This window comes from Mugil cephalus, chromosome 4, assembly GCF_022458985.1.
Source record: "Mugil cephalus isolate CIBA_MC_2020 chromosome 4, CIBA_Mcephalus_1.1, whole genome shotgun sequence".
In the NCBI taxonomy this organism is placed as follows: Eukaryota; Metazoa; Chordata; class Actinopteri; order Mugiliformes; family Mugilidae; genus Mugil; species Mugil cephalus.
The window spans coordinates 29,815,290-29,832,156 of record NC_061773.1 but is presented as its reverse complement, the minus strand read 5'-3'; the positions used below and the strand labels follow the sequence as shown (position 1 = coordinate 29,832,156).

Here is a 16,867-nt window from a genome sequence, read left to right as displayed (position 1 = left end):
CATTTTAATTCATTTCTAATCTCATATTCTAATCTTCTAATCTCATCTCATCTCACTTCATCTGTTTAATCTCATCTCATCTCGTTTTATCTCATCTTTTCTCTCATCTCATCTCATCTCATCTCATCTCATCTCATCTGAAGGCCCTTGTTGAAATGAATTTGAGGTAAACGGTTTCAGATTTTTAGCTAAACATAATGAATTCAAGTCGATTGAAGCTGAGTTGTCACACAGCCGGACTTTCTTCTTTTATAATCCTATAACTGAGCACATGACATTTACCGTTAAATGTGGAATACAGAAGATTCAATGACCCTTAAACAAGAAAGTCCAACGTCCTGTCCTCAATCAAACACTTCAGAGCGTCATGAAAGCAGAACAGCTGAGAAAATGTTTGAGTTGCCTCTGCGTCGCTTTGCGTGGAAGCGTTTGTGTGCGATGGCGGCAGGTTTCCCCTTTCACAGTTTCTGTGGTGTCACGGTCAGGAAGTTCAAACCCATTAACACCGGCCTTCGGTATCAACGTGACGGCATTACGACACGACAAAACATAGTGACAGAAAATAAAGCAGAAAGACAAACAGGAGTCGAGGAGAAGGTCAACACAGAAACAGGATTCTACTGAACGTTCCTGTCAGAGGAAATGAAATCAGCTGAACTCTTACAATAATAACTGTGCAGAGGTGAGTTATGAGACGGAGCTGAGCAACGTCAGGTTTCCTCTGCAGAAAGTCACAACACACAAACTCTGCTTCCCATCTGTTGAATAACCTGAAACCTCCGTCTCTGGGCGTAAAGTGACCGGATTCAGTTACATCTGTTTAAGAGTGTGGTTCTCTGTGAAGACTCTCAGGGGTCACGGGCTGGAAAATAATATTTATGTGACAATCTCTTCTAACTGGATAATAAATCAAGGAAATTACAACACGTTAACAAACCAAGGGATTGAACACAGTAGCAATAGCCTGATAAATGATTTAATAAACGTGGATTAATGCAGATTCAGATCAGTCAAGTTTGGAACCTGAGGAAACATTAATAAACTGCATTTATTTTCTGCTCTCTCTGGTTTCTAACTCTTAAAGTCCAAATCAGAATTCTGGTGAAAACCAATAATTAATGGTTGCAAATAAATGCTCTTCCTATAATAATAATTATATATTATATCATATATTGTTTTATCATGCATTTTTATGAATAACTGGAATTGGATAATAGAACAAACAGGAAATCCTTTTTTCTTTTCAAAGTTTAACCCTTAAATTGACCCTAAAACCATTAAAATCTGCTGTGACTAACATTTTCTGAAAAACTCAGGATTACACCTTTTCAGAAAACATCCACAGTAGTTTAAATGTTTTTGTCCAGACAGGTTTGCTGTACATGCAGCAGAAGGTTCAAATTACATCAAGGATTAAGTTCTGCAGAATTGAGGGGTGTGGCCTCTTTGATTGACAGGTAGCTAGCTGTCTTTAGCCCCGGCTCCATTCAGCTCCACCTCTTTATTTCATCAGGGGAAACCAAAGACAAAGATGGAGTCGGCCGGTGACGCCACACTGAGCTTCAGACGCATTTTTCAGTCTTTATCCATCTTCAGATTAAATCAGTGGTTTGTTCACTGTGTCCATTGTTTTACTCTGAGCTGCTATAGTTCATTCAGTCTTTCCACAGACTCTGGCTCCAAATCACAGGATGGCGCCGCCCGTATCCCCGGGAAAATATGGTCAGTTTGGACCAATGAGAGGAAAGAGGAGACATGGCGTCCATATTTATATACAGTCTATGGAGGAGACGTGTTTAGTCCATGTTTTTATTCGGTCTAAGGAGGAGACATGACGTCCATATTTATAAACAGTCTATGTTCACTACAAACTGGGTTTGAAAGCACCATGTCCCAAATGTCCCTGTGTCTTTAAAAGATAAAAATGGGACAGTGTTTGGTGGTAAAAACTGGACTGGGCCAGTAATGTGGGACTCAATACTTAGTTTAGAGTCAAACCAGACACCCACTTGTTGCCTGTTTCTGTTGTTGCCAAGGGAACCAGCCCTGGGTAAAACTTGTTTTGTCAGCTGCTAAGGGCCAATCACAAGGATTTCAATCTTTTTCAAGCTGCAGGAAGTTGTTACTCATTCTTATTTAGCTTTAATGTCATGGAGGCAGTTGCTTAGTGCACTCAGGTTTCTCATGTGTGACGTGTTAACACTCAGGTAGACTCGAGTATCATCTGCGTAAAAGCGGAATGAGACGGCATGCCTGCAAATTAATGTTGATTATTATAAGATGTGCATTCACTATTTTGAGGGGGCAGAGTTTTTATCAGTGTTTTTTAGTCATTCTACTTTGGTGTGTCTGAGTTTTGTGCGCACAGCTTGTGGGTTTAGGTGTGTGTGTGTTTTTGTATTAATAAAGTGTGATAAATGGCGGCCTCAGAGGAAGCACTGGATTCCTGCTCGGCTCCAGTTCCTGTGAGAAACCTCGCTAAAGAAAGCAGACATAAATAATGGCTGCCACCGCACCATCCTGCCCTCCACGCTGCACTCTGAGTGTTTGCTCTTGGATCGGTTACGTTGTGGAGACTCGGCTTCTCCTCTGGGACAAAAAAAGTCTCCTGAGGTAAACGATTCACTTTTATGGTTTAAAACTCGGTTTGTTAAAGTTAAATTAAAGTTAAAGTTAGATCTGACTAGGTCAGGTTTCGTTTACTTTTAGTTACATTAGAATTAAAAAAGTAAAGGTCACAAGACTAAAACAAAACCAAATCTAAATACCACTCTAAAACCAAATAAAACTCCACTCCTCTAAAATAACACAAAATAAGTTCAAAGTTATTTTGGGAAACTATCTGAAATTATGCAAATGCAATATAATATCTTATCTTATCTTATCTTATCTTATCTTATCTTATCTTATCTTATCTTATCTTATCTTATCTTATCTTATCTTAACTTAAATTTTCTCAAGGAAAACTTGAGGCCTGCAGAGTGCTTATTGAACCCAAACAAACATGGACGCCAACCACAGATTCAAGAGATGTTGATGAAACTGGTGCCACTGTGCATCATACAGCATAGACTGCAGTAAAAAAAGAAAATAAAGCAACTACACCAGATGGAGGAGATCAAATATTCATGTATTGAATCCAGCTGATGATATAAAGATAATACTGTATCGTGCTAAGAGTTGCTGGTGGAGACGGCTCGAGTCTGCAGCCACTTTCTTCCCACATGGTTTTATTGTCATGTGACACTTCGACGGTCTGCAGCTTCGAGAAATGCCAGAAGAGTTTCCAGCCTGCATGCATTATGTTCAGTGTGTTTCTCATACTTGGTTTCTGTCCAGATATGTTCTGACTGCTGCACAGCCTCCGTCACCATGATACCTGTTTATCTCGTATGCAGTAAAGTTCTTATCAGGACGCACCGCGGGTCATGTGACATGACGTCGCTACATCTACCATGCCATGACGGTGATGTAGATGTAGGAACGGAGCAGAGAGGAAAGGCTGAGTGAGTGTGTGATGGCCGAGCAGCTCTCCCGCTAAGACGGCCTGATTTCCTGAGTGTTTAAATGGTGGGGCTAAAACAACAACCCTAATGACACGTTTAAGCTCCAGGTTATGCTAACACTCCACCTCCCCCCATCCCTCTCTCTCTTTCTGTTTCTCTTTGACTCTCTCCATCGTCCCCCGGCTTCAGGCCCTGGCTCTTCCTTCCTCCACCCCCCTGGCTAATGTTACCGCTAACACCTCCTGACGCAGGACAGGGTACCAGCCTGCTGTACAAACTGATGATCTAACCACCGCAGCTGTTCCAGCTGTGCGTTCCAGTCCAACTCTGTGAGTTTGTGTATTCGTAAGAAACATTATATGCTACTGAGACAGTGCCATGAAACATACAGGACAGAACAACACACTTTAAATATGTTCTTTTACATTTAACCAAACATACAGCGCGTTTCTGACTAAAGCCTGCCTGTTGAGACAATTGTCTTTAAATGCTGCAAAGCTCAACACATGTTACGCGTGTTTGTTCATCTTATTTTATTTTACTTTATTTTTTAATATGGCTTATTGGAATGGATATTTATCTGTCTGCCCATATTTATTTACTTTATGTAGCAGGTCCAGAATGAGTCATAGACGAGACCAAAACCAGCGTAAAACCATTTCAAAAAATAAAAAAGAACAAAGAAGAACAAAGAATCCCATTCTACGTTACAGAAACTAATCAATCAATCAAAAGACCCAAACTAAGTCTGAACCAAATCCAAAGAGCACAGTCAATTCAGAAACCAGTCTAAAAGCAAGAATCAAAGAACAACGAAGACCACAAACGTTCCAGACCAGTCCAATATCATGGCCAAAACCAAGTGAAAATTTACTTACAGAAGAGAAAAGACCAAAACTAGTCCAAAACCAGTCTAAAACCAGGACTAGAAGACGTTCAGATCCAAGACCAACCAAGGTCAGTTCCAATCCAGTTCAATATCATGTCCAAAAAACTGTTTCAGAACAATCCAACATGAGTCTTTGTCGAGGCCCAAATGGTGGAAGGAACCAAAAGTGGTGGACATTGTTTACTTCAGGGAAACATTTGGGGAACTATGTTTGCGTCACGTGTCAATCATCTGGATCGGTGACTCCCATTGGTCCATATTAGTTCAACTTGATGCCACTTCATGTCTCCAAAACCCTCAGGTTGGCTGAAGTTTATTAATAACTCAATGATTGTGTTGATTGTTTACGTCCTGAGCTGGAAGCCTCATGTCTTAAACATCAAGATCATCATCATCATCACAGAACAGTGTCTGGTTGATGCCCCACCAGCCTGGCATTCAGGGGTATAATGAGCTCTTTAAATCACGTTCTGTATTTCATAATCCCTCCAAACGGCTGCAGCTGCTCTGAAATGTGATCCTTCGTCAGCTCTGACTAAGAAAACATCAGCCTGAGGAAACGGGAGAAGGTTTAAGACAAGCAAACAGGTAGAGACGGTAATTCGCAGAGAGTGTGGTTTGGAAACGCTTCCATCACCTCAATGCTGCAACGAGAGAGAGAGAGAGAGAGAGAGAGGGAGAGAGGCCTTGAGGTGGAGGAATGACCCTGAGGAGTGAGAAGGCTCTGAAGTTAAAGTCTAAGTTTCACTAAAGTGTTTCCTGGCAGTGCAGAGTGTGGGTGTCAGCCTTCCCTAAAACATTCAGACGACAGTAATTCTACTGTATTCCTCTGTGTGTGCATGTTTCAGCTTACATGAATTAGAGAGAGAGAGAGACGTGGTTTGAAAGAGCAGCAGCTGAAGAAGAAGTCGAGATGAAGCATCGTTTCAAACCCAGTCACTGAAAAATCTCCACTGCTTCAAGTTAAATAACTCAGATGCATCAACTAAATGTGCAGCACACATACAGTCTGGGCACTATTCACGTGGCTGATCTGTATAGATTAACACTCATTCATGCATTTTAATCTATGCTGGATGTGTTCCGTAAATACCTGTTACACATGAAGTACAAAGTACCTCGAAATGCTTCTTTAGAGCGTTGCCTTTGGTGGAGACTGATTCCTTCCAGACGCCATCGAGTGAGGACATGATTCTGGTCCTCGCACGTTTAGCTTAAAGTTGACTAAAATATGAGCGTGAACCGTGCGGAGGTGCCTCTGTCTTGAGTTCAGGCCAACGTGCACCTTTTCAATAATTAAGTTTGGCTCGATTCGATATTCACAACTTAATTCACAACACGACACCTCCTCACATCTCCAGCAGGTCAGCCGTGAAGGAATGAAGAAAAACCGTCGTCGGCGTCACGTTTTTAAAACCAGAATTAATTTCCAGTGGTTTGTCTTGGCCTCGGGTTTGTTCTAAACCTTTATACGTACATGAGACAACGCCAGCGGTTGATTGCAGTGGAAACAGAAGTGGTAAAGCAGAACCTGGATTTCCTGCTGGACTGAGCTGAAAGTCATGAACAGAACTCAGCTTGTCGACACTTGCTACTGCCAACGGCGCTAAACAAAAGAAAACAACCCAAAACATAATGTCATCTGGGCCTTAACTTCTGAAAGGAATAACTTCTGAATGAACGACGTTGCAGTAATTAAAACTCACACCACGAAACTCATGGACATTTCCAGCTCCTATAAACATCAAGTGCTACTTTCTGCTTTGCGACACTCAGAAGACGAGCCAACTAACATTCCTCTGTCAGATCCTCAGAGTTTTATTCAAAGAGTTTTATGAAACAGCTGCTGAACAGATATAGTAAAAACACTAATTATGAAAGAGGTTTTGATTCAATTCACAAGAAAAAGTGTGACATTGAGCAGACTGTGTTCATGGGCACATGAACTGCCCACAGATTCACACGATGCCAAGACCAAAACAAAAACCCAAGTCAAAAAACATTTCTAAAACAGATAGAAAATACCAGAATAAAAGAAGATAAAATCCAAGAACAGCAGGCATCAAAAGAGTTCTAAACCAGTCCAAAACGAATCTGCATCAAGGCCAAAGCTGGTCCAGTTCTAGAGTAAAACCAATTAAAATCAAGTCCTAAATCAGTTTTAATCAATGATTCAGAAACCAGATTAAAACCAGGAATAAAAGAATTCCAGACCAACTAAAGCCAAAAACAGCTCCATCATATTTCAAACTTAGGTTGAAAACCAGCACCAATACAGGTCAGAAATTAATGCAAAACAAGTTAAAACCAAGTCAGGAACCACTTCTAATACCAGGCAAAGGAATAAAAATGAGTTTGAATCAAGCTCAAAATCATTTCAGAGCCAAGACTGAAATAAATGTAAACTCAGATCAGATCGGCCAAGTCTGAAAACAATCCCATTATTCCATCCAAAAGCCAGAGCCGTCCGAAATGAGTCGGAATCAAGGCCACAACTTGTTCAGAACCAGTGTAAACCCTGTCAACATCAAGTCCAAAATCATTACAAAGTCCAGAAGACGCTTTAAAACCATTGTCTAAAAACCAAGTCAAGATCTGGTTCTTGACTGTCTGACACCAGATCTAAACCTAAAACTAATCTAAACTAAAATTACAAAATTATTCAAAGATTAAAACAAAAACAAAATCTATTCCAAATCCCAGTCTAAAAAAAACAGTCAAACCTATTCCAGAGTTTGAGCCTAAGTTAGAAATGAACCAAGTAAATAAAAGTCTAAAACCTGTGATGCTAGTGTAAACCCGGGTGTCTCACCTCCATAGAATCAACCAGGGATCATACGAAGAGACAGAAAAGTTCCATAAGATGCTAAACAGTCATTGTTTTTGAAAGACGGAGTAAAGGGAACGGATTCGAACCTTCCTCTTTGCTTCACTTTGAGATTTAGAGAAAACTTTTGAAGGCCTTGTTGATGCTGAAGCATCCATGTTTTACCTTTACTGCCTAAAGTCCTTGCACATGTACACGTATGACACACACACACACACACACACACACACACACTCGGACTGTTTTTACACACTTCCACTAAAAACAGGTTGAGGCTCAGTCGGTTTGTTCAGTGTTTCCTGGCTGAGGGCAGGTCATGCTTAGGGGGGAAACTGTGACATGTCAAAGACGCCCCTGATTACAGTTGCCACGGGAACGCAGCCAAAACCAACACGCACACATACAAACTCACATTTCCATCTTTGTGAGGACCTTTCATTTACATAATACATTCCCTAACCCTAACCCTAACCCTAACCCTAATCCTAACCTTCACTCTCAAACCAAGCCCTAACAGGATTTAACTGGTCACGACAACTTCCTAACAACAAGAAAACACACGGTACAGGATCATCTATGACGGCCAGTGGGAACAACTAATGGGACATGAAGCGTCTGTAGTTTGGGGCTCAGGAACAAAGAAATCCAAGGCAGCGAATCCGGCCTCCACGACTCCAGGAAAACTAAATCTTAGATGACCTGACTCTCAAAACAAACAAATGGAACATTTTGCTTACACAATCAACAATCAACAACCAAAGTGTTTTGTTGCGGTTCTCCCTGACAACCCAGATGCTGATGAGGGTTGGTATGAAGAACGTGGCGCCACCCTCTGGCCTTTGGATGAACACAGACACATCATCGTAGTGAAGGAAGAGGAAGAGACGGTCAGAGATCCTGAAGGTTGATGAAGCTCAGAGAGTTGTAGAGATGATAGGAGGGAAAAACCTTTGGAGTGTGGACCAACGGGAACCAACGCAGAGTCCTCAAACACTTAGCTGAAGGAAACACGGTCCAACACTGTGGTTCCTACCACCAGATCCAACATGATGATAGCAGGTTAGAAGCCATTCACATCACTGTCTGATTCACAGGTGTCAAACGTTTGACCCACGAGGATCTAATCTGGTGCAAAGTGCAAAAATTACATTTAAGACATTAACTGCAATTTCTCCAATAAAAATGCTATTCCATTGTTTCACACGATTTTTTTTTTTTTTTACAACACAAAGACCTGGAAGGTGAAGGGTGAATAGGTCAAAGCGTCGTCTGCAGCTGCTGAAAACCTGAAATGTACAACTCCAGCGATGCATTTACAAGTGTTCCTTAAAGCAAAATACGCTATTAGCATTAGTCATAACGTTATGAGTCACCTCGGGAACATGGGAACCCTCTGAACAACCAAATAATTCTGTTTTGAAGGTAAACATCATCCATGGTTTTTGAAATATATAGTCTTTCCACAATGTAATTATTCTGTTTTGGAGCAAAACCTTCAGTGTTTATACTCCTTCTTGTTTGAGTACAGCTTAGTTATTATAAACAGTCTTGGTTTTCATTCGCTCCAGTGAAGAAAAACAAAGTTTTTCCACTTGATGACCTCCAACAAATCCCAGATATCTGACACATATTAAGTAATAGTGAATAATATGTCAAACTAAACTCGATGTCTGAGCCAGGATTTTCTGGGCGGGGGTCAAATGGGCACATTAGTTCTCCTCCAGGGGGTCACTGCTCCATGCAAAATGGATGATGAATACTCTATGCCTGCTAACTGATCCATAATCATCACAAGTGTTTTTTAAATATGCATTTAAAATATGACTAATTTTAGTTTGGAAGGAATTAAAAAAAAAAATGAAATGAAAACAAGTTTCATGAAGCGATTTCATCTCAAGCAGTTTGACTTTCATCCAAACATTTAAACACTGATGGTTCAAAGTTGTCATAGAAGGTCAAGTTTGATTTCAGGTCCCTTCTCAAGAAAACTTTAAAAATGTGGAAGTAAGAACTGACTCTGTCTCCATCGTGGTCTCCTACAGAACCTCAGACCAACAAACATCCAACCGCCACAAAATGTTCGTGTCAGAGTTTTTCTGGAGTCTCTCCTTCAGGAACTGATTCTGCCCCGGCAAAGATCTGCTGGACCAGTCAGATTGTTTGGGGCTCTATGTGGAGATGGACAGAAGAGTAACTGTAGTCACAGGTAGGATCTTCCTCTATTAGCAAACTGTCATTAGCTCAGAAGAAAGTGTCCCGATAAAAAACAAAGATGTAACTATTGTTTCTTCCATGTTCAAAAGAAACTGTCTACGACTTTGTACATTTCTTTCCTAGTTGGTCTAAATATAAACAAATAAAAACACAGTGTCAATACAAACTTAACCTGAAAGACTACACCAAAACTAGCCTTAAATATCCTAAATTAATAGATCGAGACAAAACACAACCTGTTCCAAATCCCAGTTTAAAATACTCTTAATTTACTCCAAACCGATTTCAAACTGATCCAAAAGTTACATGAACCAAAACCAGTTAAATTCAGTCCAAAATCAGGGTCGAGATGCAAAAATGTCCAAATTTGGCCTAAATCATCTTCTTGTACGTCGAAGAATTAGTCTGAGGTTGGACCCCACCCACCGCAGGTTAGGGTTGGGGGTTAGGGTTAAGTTAGGGTAATCTACAAAATAAAAACAGGGAACAGGGAAAACCAAACAGGGTCAAACTTCCAACCCACTGTCACTGAAAGCTAAGCAGATTGTCACTGTTGTAGTTTTAAGTTTGCCAACCCTCGGGGGGCCCCCTACTGGCCTGGGGGCCCAATCAGTTTCCTGCCTTGCTTGTTGATAAGCTGCCAGGGCCAGTAAAAATCTCCAGGTTTGTTCCAGGTTAGAGTTCCAGTTTGCAGCCGTCTGATTGTTCAATCTTCTCTGGAAAAAAAAAAAACTCAGTAGTCGGTTTGAAAGAAAACCATGTAATCAGCTGCTGCATCTAAATAACCTGAACACACACACAAAGCAGCCAGAACAGTGGCAGATACCTTTAGTGGTTTTGAATGCATCTGGGCCACAGCAAGCAGAAACTCTCTCACTATTTTTTTTATTTTTTTTTTTTATTGCTCCATAAATACAAAGAATGGCCCAGAGCTTTACAACTTCCCAAACTCAAGTGACGGCAAACTAAACAGAAACAGCAGGTCTGGATGTAAAATGCTCTGACAGTGTTTGGCAGCTAAATGTCAGAGCTGGAAGAAGTCCACGGACGTTTCTCTTAAGTTAAAGAAGAAACGTTCAAATATGTGGAGAGCGTGGAAGGAGTCATTTAAAAGTAAATGTTTGTTCAAAACGTTTCATACGATGGTTGAATCTGAAGTTGCTGAACAAATTAGGACACGTAAGGACAAAGGATACGCAGCAGGAAACCTGAAAGGTTTTTAGTAAATGATCAGGTTTGAAGTATTATAACAGTTTCATATTAGGACCTTAAATTAACATCCATTAACATCAGAAACATCTCTAAGTCCCTGTGTTATAACCTGCTCTTAATTAAAATGTGTCTCCATTAATTCGTCCTCAGCCACCACTTAAGATCTGATCTCAGTCTGAGTGTGAATCAGCAGCAGCGCCACCATGTGGTCAGTAGAATAATGTATCAGCTGCTGTCTCTGATGGATCTCTACCTACCACTGGACCAGAACCAGAACCACATGGAAGGAGACTTGGAGACATGATCCAGATTTAGAACCAGATGGAAAGATTCTGACATGATAAGTTCTAATTTATTTTAGACACAAAGACTCAGATTAGACGTGAACCTGGAAACTCCTTCCATCCTCAGAGGAATGAAACATCTCTGATGACAAAGAGGAAACAAAAACAGTGGGAATTATTGAGGACACAATGGTCACACCAGTAATGAACCTCATGATGAATCGCACTCCTCCTCCTCACATCCAACCATTTCCTGAGATGATTCTAATTCAGATTAGTTTCTAGTTTATTTGTTTCTCAGCTCCAGGTCAGGAATCTTTTAAAAGACTCTTCACTAACGAACAGACGTCACTGATTCAGGTTCATTTCTACCAGTGAATCAGGACTCTAACCTGGACATTTGAGATCAGATTCCAAAGAACAGATTAATGAAAGGTCTCAACGGAGAATGAGTTTTCTTTCAGTTGGACTGAAAAAATAAAAATATTTAAAATGATTCATGTGTAATAATCTTTTTTTTCTGCAGTTTTGTTTTTACAGGTAAGATTGCAACTTTTTTTCTTGACTTATTGTAATTTATTTATTTGGTTTTGTTGCCTGGAAACTAGTTCAGTATCAAATCCCTGCATTATTTTTTTTATTTTATTTTTTATTTTTTGTCTGGAACTGACTGATCTGTCAACACATGCTGCTGGTCTTAGTCTGAGTAACTTGTAAAGGAAGAATTAAAGTCTTCAGTGACGTCATTTGGTGAAATCAGACAGACTTTCTCTGATCACAATTTATTGTGGTATAAAGTTGGTCTGGTCTCAGTTATTTGAAACTAATGCTTAATACCAGAGAATTAGAGCAGGGCTGTTTTCACTCCTGTGCCTAATGATCCTTTATATTGAACTTGAAACACTGATTTCAAGGACTTTTAAAAGTTGCTGAACATTAGTCCAGAACCAAAGATCAGACTCTTAAGCCTCTGAGACAGTTCACGTCTACTGGGAATCGATCCAGTCTGGTTCTGGCTTGGTACCAAAGTCTGGTGAAGTCGCTTACACAACTGAACCAAGAGAACTCGGTTCTATTACCTTTTTGTTTTTCATTTTTCATCTGAAGCGCGCCAAACCTTCTGAGCAACGTCACGTGGTTGAAAGAGGCTCTCACTGATTGGACGATGTAGGATTGTAGAATTGTAGAATTCAGCTGTTTGGTTCGTACTAGAGTTGAGCTGAAGTATCACACCTGCCCACTGAAGCCGACTATCCGAGGAAACGAACTCTGGTCCGTTTAAAACGAATCAAACTGAGACTTTCTGGTAATTCACGGCGCTCTTGATGCAGTCAGACAAAGCTCCTCCACCTACAGGTTTATGTTGTGTGGTGACGTTTATGTGGAGTCTCTCCGTTGGGAACTGATTCTGCTCCAGCTCAGATCTGTCAGGACCAATCAGGCGGTTTGTCGTGGTGGTTTAGTGTGGTGGACAGAAGAGTAACAGTAATCATACACGCCATCTGAATTAGTTTAAATGCCTCTGACTGGTTGGAGGACTACCCAGTTTATGCGGAGGTATTTTTCTCTGTATCAGGTACCGTTTGCCCCGTAATGAAATCCAGATGTCCTGCAGATTTGTGTAATACTCACAAAAGCTGAGTGAAATAAACCAGAGTGATCCTTTAAGAGCAGCATTTCTGTTCACTTAATCACATTACCTTCAAACTAAATACAGGAGTAGGGAGCAGGGGTGGGGGGTGAGGGATGGGTGAGGGACGGGTGAGGAGGGTGACGAGGGTGACGAGCCAACAGGTTGACCAGTCCAGCCGGCACAGTGTTGGTGTTGGCAACACACAACCCCCACATCCAGCAGCGGTGAGCTCACCTCTGTAAAGTTTGTGCTAACATATAATCACCCGCTGAATGGCCACAGGCTGTTTTATAGACTCCCAGAGCTCAGCAATCACACACACACACACAAACATGCATGTACACAAACAACACACACACACACACGGTCGCATTACAAACACTCACTGTAACCGAACACTTAGAGCTTAAAACCACAAAACAAACCACAGCACTGACCTCAGACACTGAAGTGAAATTAATAACATGACATGTTGGTTTCTGCAGAGAAACTGAGTCACTGCCACATCTCGGACCACGTCCACGGTCCTGGACATTCCTCCACCAGGCCCAGGTGTGTGCTGTTTGTCATTTTCAACGTCACATAAAACCAACAACCACTCCAGCAAAACAAGAAGATGGTTTAGGCGTGTGTGAGTGTCTCCTTTCTAAATTGAAACGCTGCATCTTTGCACAGGACGTTTTTAAGTGGAAGGTCGGAGGTCGAAGCGGAGGACGGGGCTCAGGTTAGTCTCATACAAGGAAGTCACAATGGTGTCATTTTTATTTTCTCTAATGCAGGATTGCTAATACAGGAAGAGACGATCAGAGGCCGCGGATGCTGATGAATCTCAGAGAGTTGTCGTGATGAAAGGAGAATAAACATTTGGAAAGTTGAGCTAATCTGGGCCGATTGGAGCCACTGATCCAGTTCCCTAAACATTTACCTGAAGGAAAAACTGTTCACCACGTTGGTTCCTGGTATTATTCCTCGGTTGGTAATGGATTTCTTTTATTCTTTGTGTTGGTTCATGTAAGTGTAACTTTTGGACCAGTTTGAAGTCGGTTTGGACTGATTTAAGAGCATCTTAGACTGAGATTTTAGTCTCGACCTATTGATTGAGACAGTTTCTCACCGCGTACGACTTAAGATTCGTCCACAGAGGAAGAGACGTCAGAACTGTGTCGACCAGAAACCGTGAACGCTGATGGAGCTCAGTTGTGGTGATGATGGGAGGTCACACCTTTGAAGTGGACAAAGTGGAACTAATCTGAACCAAAGCAGCTGATCCAGTTGATTGACATGTGACTCAAACCCGGCGTTCCCCAAAAGTTTCCCTGAAGGAAACACCGTCCCACACTTTGGTTCCTATCAGATCATTCTGGTCTAGTATCAGTCTGTGCCCAAGAACAATCCAGATACCTGGACGCGTTGTTACCCTCCCTGTTTTACTGGTATCCTAGAGCACATGAATCAGATGCGTACAGAATGACTGTCCTACCAAGTCTCCAGTTTGTGTCCTTGTTACTGATAAATGGCGCCAAACTTGTCAGAGTGTCACAAATCAGCGTCAGGCCTTTGTGTTGTTAACTCTGCTGCCTGCACACACACAAAGAGAACACAAAGACAATGGTGTTGTTTTAGTTTTTATTGTTTCGTTGGGAGCAGCGTGGCCACAGCAGTTGCTGCCGGTGTGTGCGTGAGTGCGTGGGGGGGTCGATGCCGTGCTGAGTGGCTCGTTGTTTGCTCGGCGTTTTATAGCTGCAGCCTGGTTTTCATTGACGGTCCCATCAGACTCTTTACACCTCAGCAGCTCTCCAGCTCCACACTCGTGCTCCTGCAGGTCCAGCTGCTGACGCTTTACTGAGGATTAACACTGGCAGGAGGAGCTGAGGCTGAGCAGCCACCAGGAGCTGGAGCGAACTGATCACAGCTCAGATGTGAAGCGGGAATCCTGCAGTTTGTTCTGCACATTCAATGTTTTTATCTCAAGTTTCATTTTCACAGTGAACTTTGTTTGGTTAAGAGACCGTGCAATAACGTTTTATTCTATTGTTTTTATTCCATTGTTTAAATAATGCATTCCATAATGTTTCTATGTACTTGTTTTATGTGTATGTACTGCTACAATGACAATAAAGGCATATTCTATTCTATTCTATTCTATTCTATTCTATTCTATTCTATTCTACAAATATCCAACTACTAGAGACTAAATAATCAGCCAGATTGATTTCACAGTTCTTAATCTTACAAATAAATGTAGGTACATTCTCTTAAAATTACAATAAAAATCTAGTCAATAAATAATGACCAACCAGAGTGCACTGACACAGCTGACTGACATATGAGACGAACATTCATTCAAATGTTCACCATTCAAAACCAGGTCCAACATCTGGTTGATTTGACCATTTGCTGTGTTACCATCACAATTTATTTGCAAAATAAAAGTGATATTTCTGACGTTTTGTTAAAGTCCAGTGTCTCTTCGTTTCCATTGAAAGGTGTTTTAACTCATTTTAACCCATAATTCTCTTAAATTCTCTTCATAGGTGGATGTCAGATGAACTGGTCACATGACCCCCTGCATCATCTCCAGGGGAACAACAAGAAAGTGTTTCCATTGAATTTTTGTGTTAAACTTTTATATGGATATGTCTGAAAAACCTCCTCATGAGACTAGAAATGTTTTAGCTTTAGATATTTCGGAGGTTTTTAGAAATGTAGGTGTTTCTTTCCCAGTTTATCATTGAGATATTTGGGTTTTGTGCATTTCTAGGGGGAATGGAAACGCAGCAACTAATACTTCAGATTATTCCAGGGTCTAATGTGTACAGGTATGACTGATGAAGACAGAGGGATTCTGATCTATGTCCCGATCTGTCCAGGCGTATGTAAAACGATTAGATTAGGTCAGTATCAGCCAAGAATGATCTTCAGTAGTTTTAGTCGGACTAAACCATGTCCCTGGAATCAAACCTTCTTCTTCTTCTGTTTTAATGGTGGTTGTCCAGTGTTAAAGCTACCAAAAATCCCAGAAGAAGAAGAAATCAGCCATTAGTCAGTGACTAGTGTGATGCGGATGTTAGTAGGACATGATCTAAACAGAATCCATGGAGTCACTCAGGTCAAAGGCTGCAGACAAACAAACACTGACGCTGCAACGTTTAGAAGAAGAGCAAAGTTTCCTGGAGACTGATCTTCCAGAGAGGGTTAGGAAGTTTAGGACCAGAACATTTCTGGAGTAGAGAACACAAGGTAGGTAACATTTACTGGACTGGATCCAGTCGAGTCTAGAGAAGACTTTAGGAAGCTACAGGAGACCAACGCTAGGACATTTAACTCCAGAGAGGAACTCAATATTTAAGACTAATGTTGGATTAAGTGGTAAATAAAAACAAACAAAAAAGGAACCAAAGGGAAGTGAAGACTCTTATCCCATGGAAGAGCAGTGGATGAGTCCGATTTGTGCTGGAAAACTGGATCAGTTCAACCCTTCCTTGCTTTAAATCAGAAGTAATGTTTTGTGCAGCAGCCTCAATCATCTCTGTAGTGGAAAATGTGAGCAGAGCGTGTGAATAATCTGTGCTACGAGCAGAGAGCCTGTTTATTTGTCCACAAGTAACTGGTAGTAAAGGTCTGCTCTGCTCGTAGGTTGTCACTCTTTACGCTTCATATTTTCCAGCAGTTGCAGTTGTGCAGCAAAATAACCTGTTGAAGCTCAAACACACACACACACACACACACACACGGAGCTGATTTACAGGTGGCGTTAAGTATGACTAATGGCGTCGTTTGTTTTGCTGTCATGTTATTTCCCTGCAGTGCTGTGGAAATAGCTGGTACGTCACCTATTAGAGCTGATAATGACTTCATCCCTCACCGCCTCCCCCGGGTGAGGAGAGGGGGGACGAGTGGGTGAGAAAAAGTCAGACACACAAACAAGAGAGAAAGTTATTAGAGCAAGTTGGGGGTTTTGTTTTTCATGTGGCAGTGAAGCTGAATCTGATGCTTTTCAACACACACAGTGACTTTCCAAATGTTTGTAGCTGAGATAAACTGGAGGTGGCGCTAACTCTCCAGCGATCAGATCAGAAGTGAGCCGTTACCATGGAGACCAGATCAGATTCATGGGTTTACGTCAGAACATGTTTATTGATGAAGAGGAGCATCACACCTACTGGAAATAGAAGAAGAAGAAGAAGAAGAAGAAGGCGTCATCTTCTTCTACTGAATCATTTCATCGTTGGAGATATTTCTACGTCCTCCTTCTTCCTCCTCGTTTTTTTTCCTCCTCCTCCTCCTCCTCCTGCTTCATCT

At 41.3% G+C, this 16,867-nt stretch overlaps 1 protein-coding gene across 1 annotated transcript in view; it reads left to right on the top strand.

Moving 5' to 3' along the window:
- LOC125006460 (nuclear factor 7, ovary-like) overlaps positions 1–16,867 on the top strand; it is a 1,183,669-nt gene that overhangs the window by 262,939 nt on the left and 903,863 nt on the right. The gene's annotated exons all lie outside the window — the stretch shown is intronic.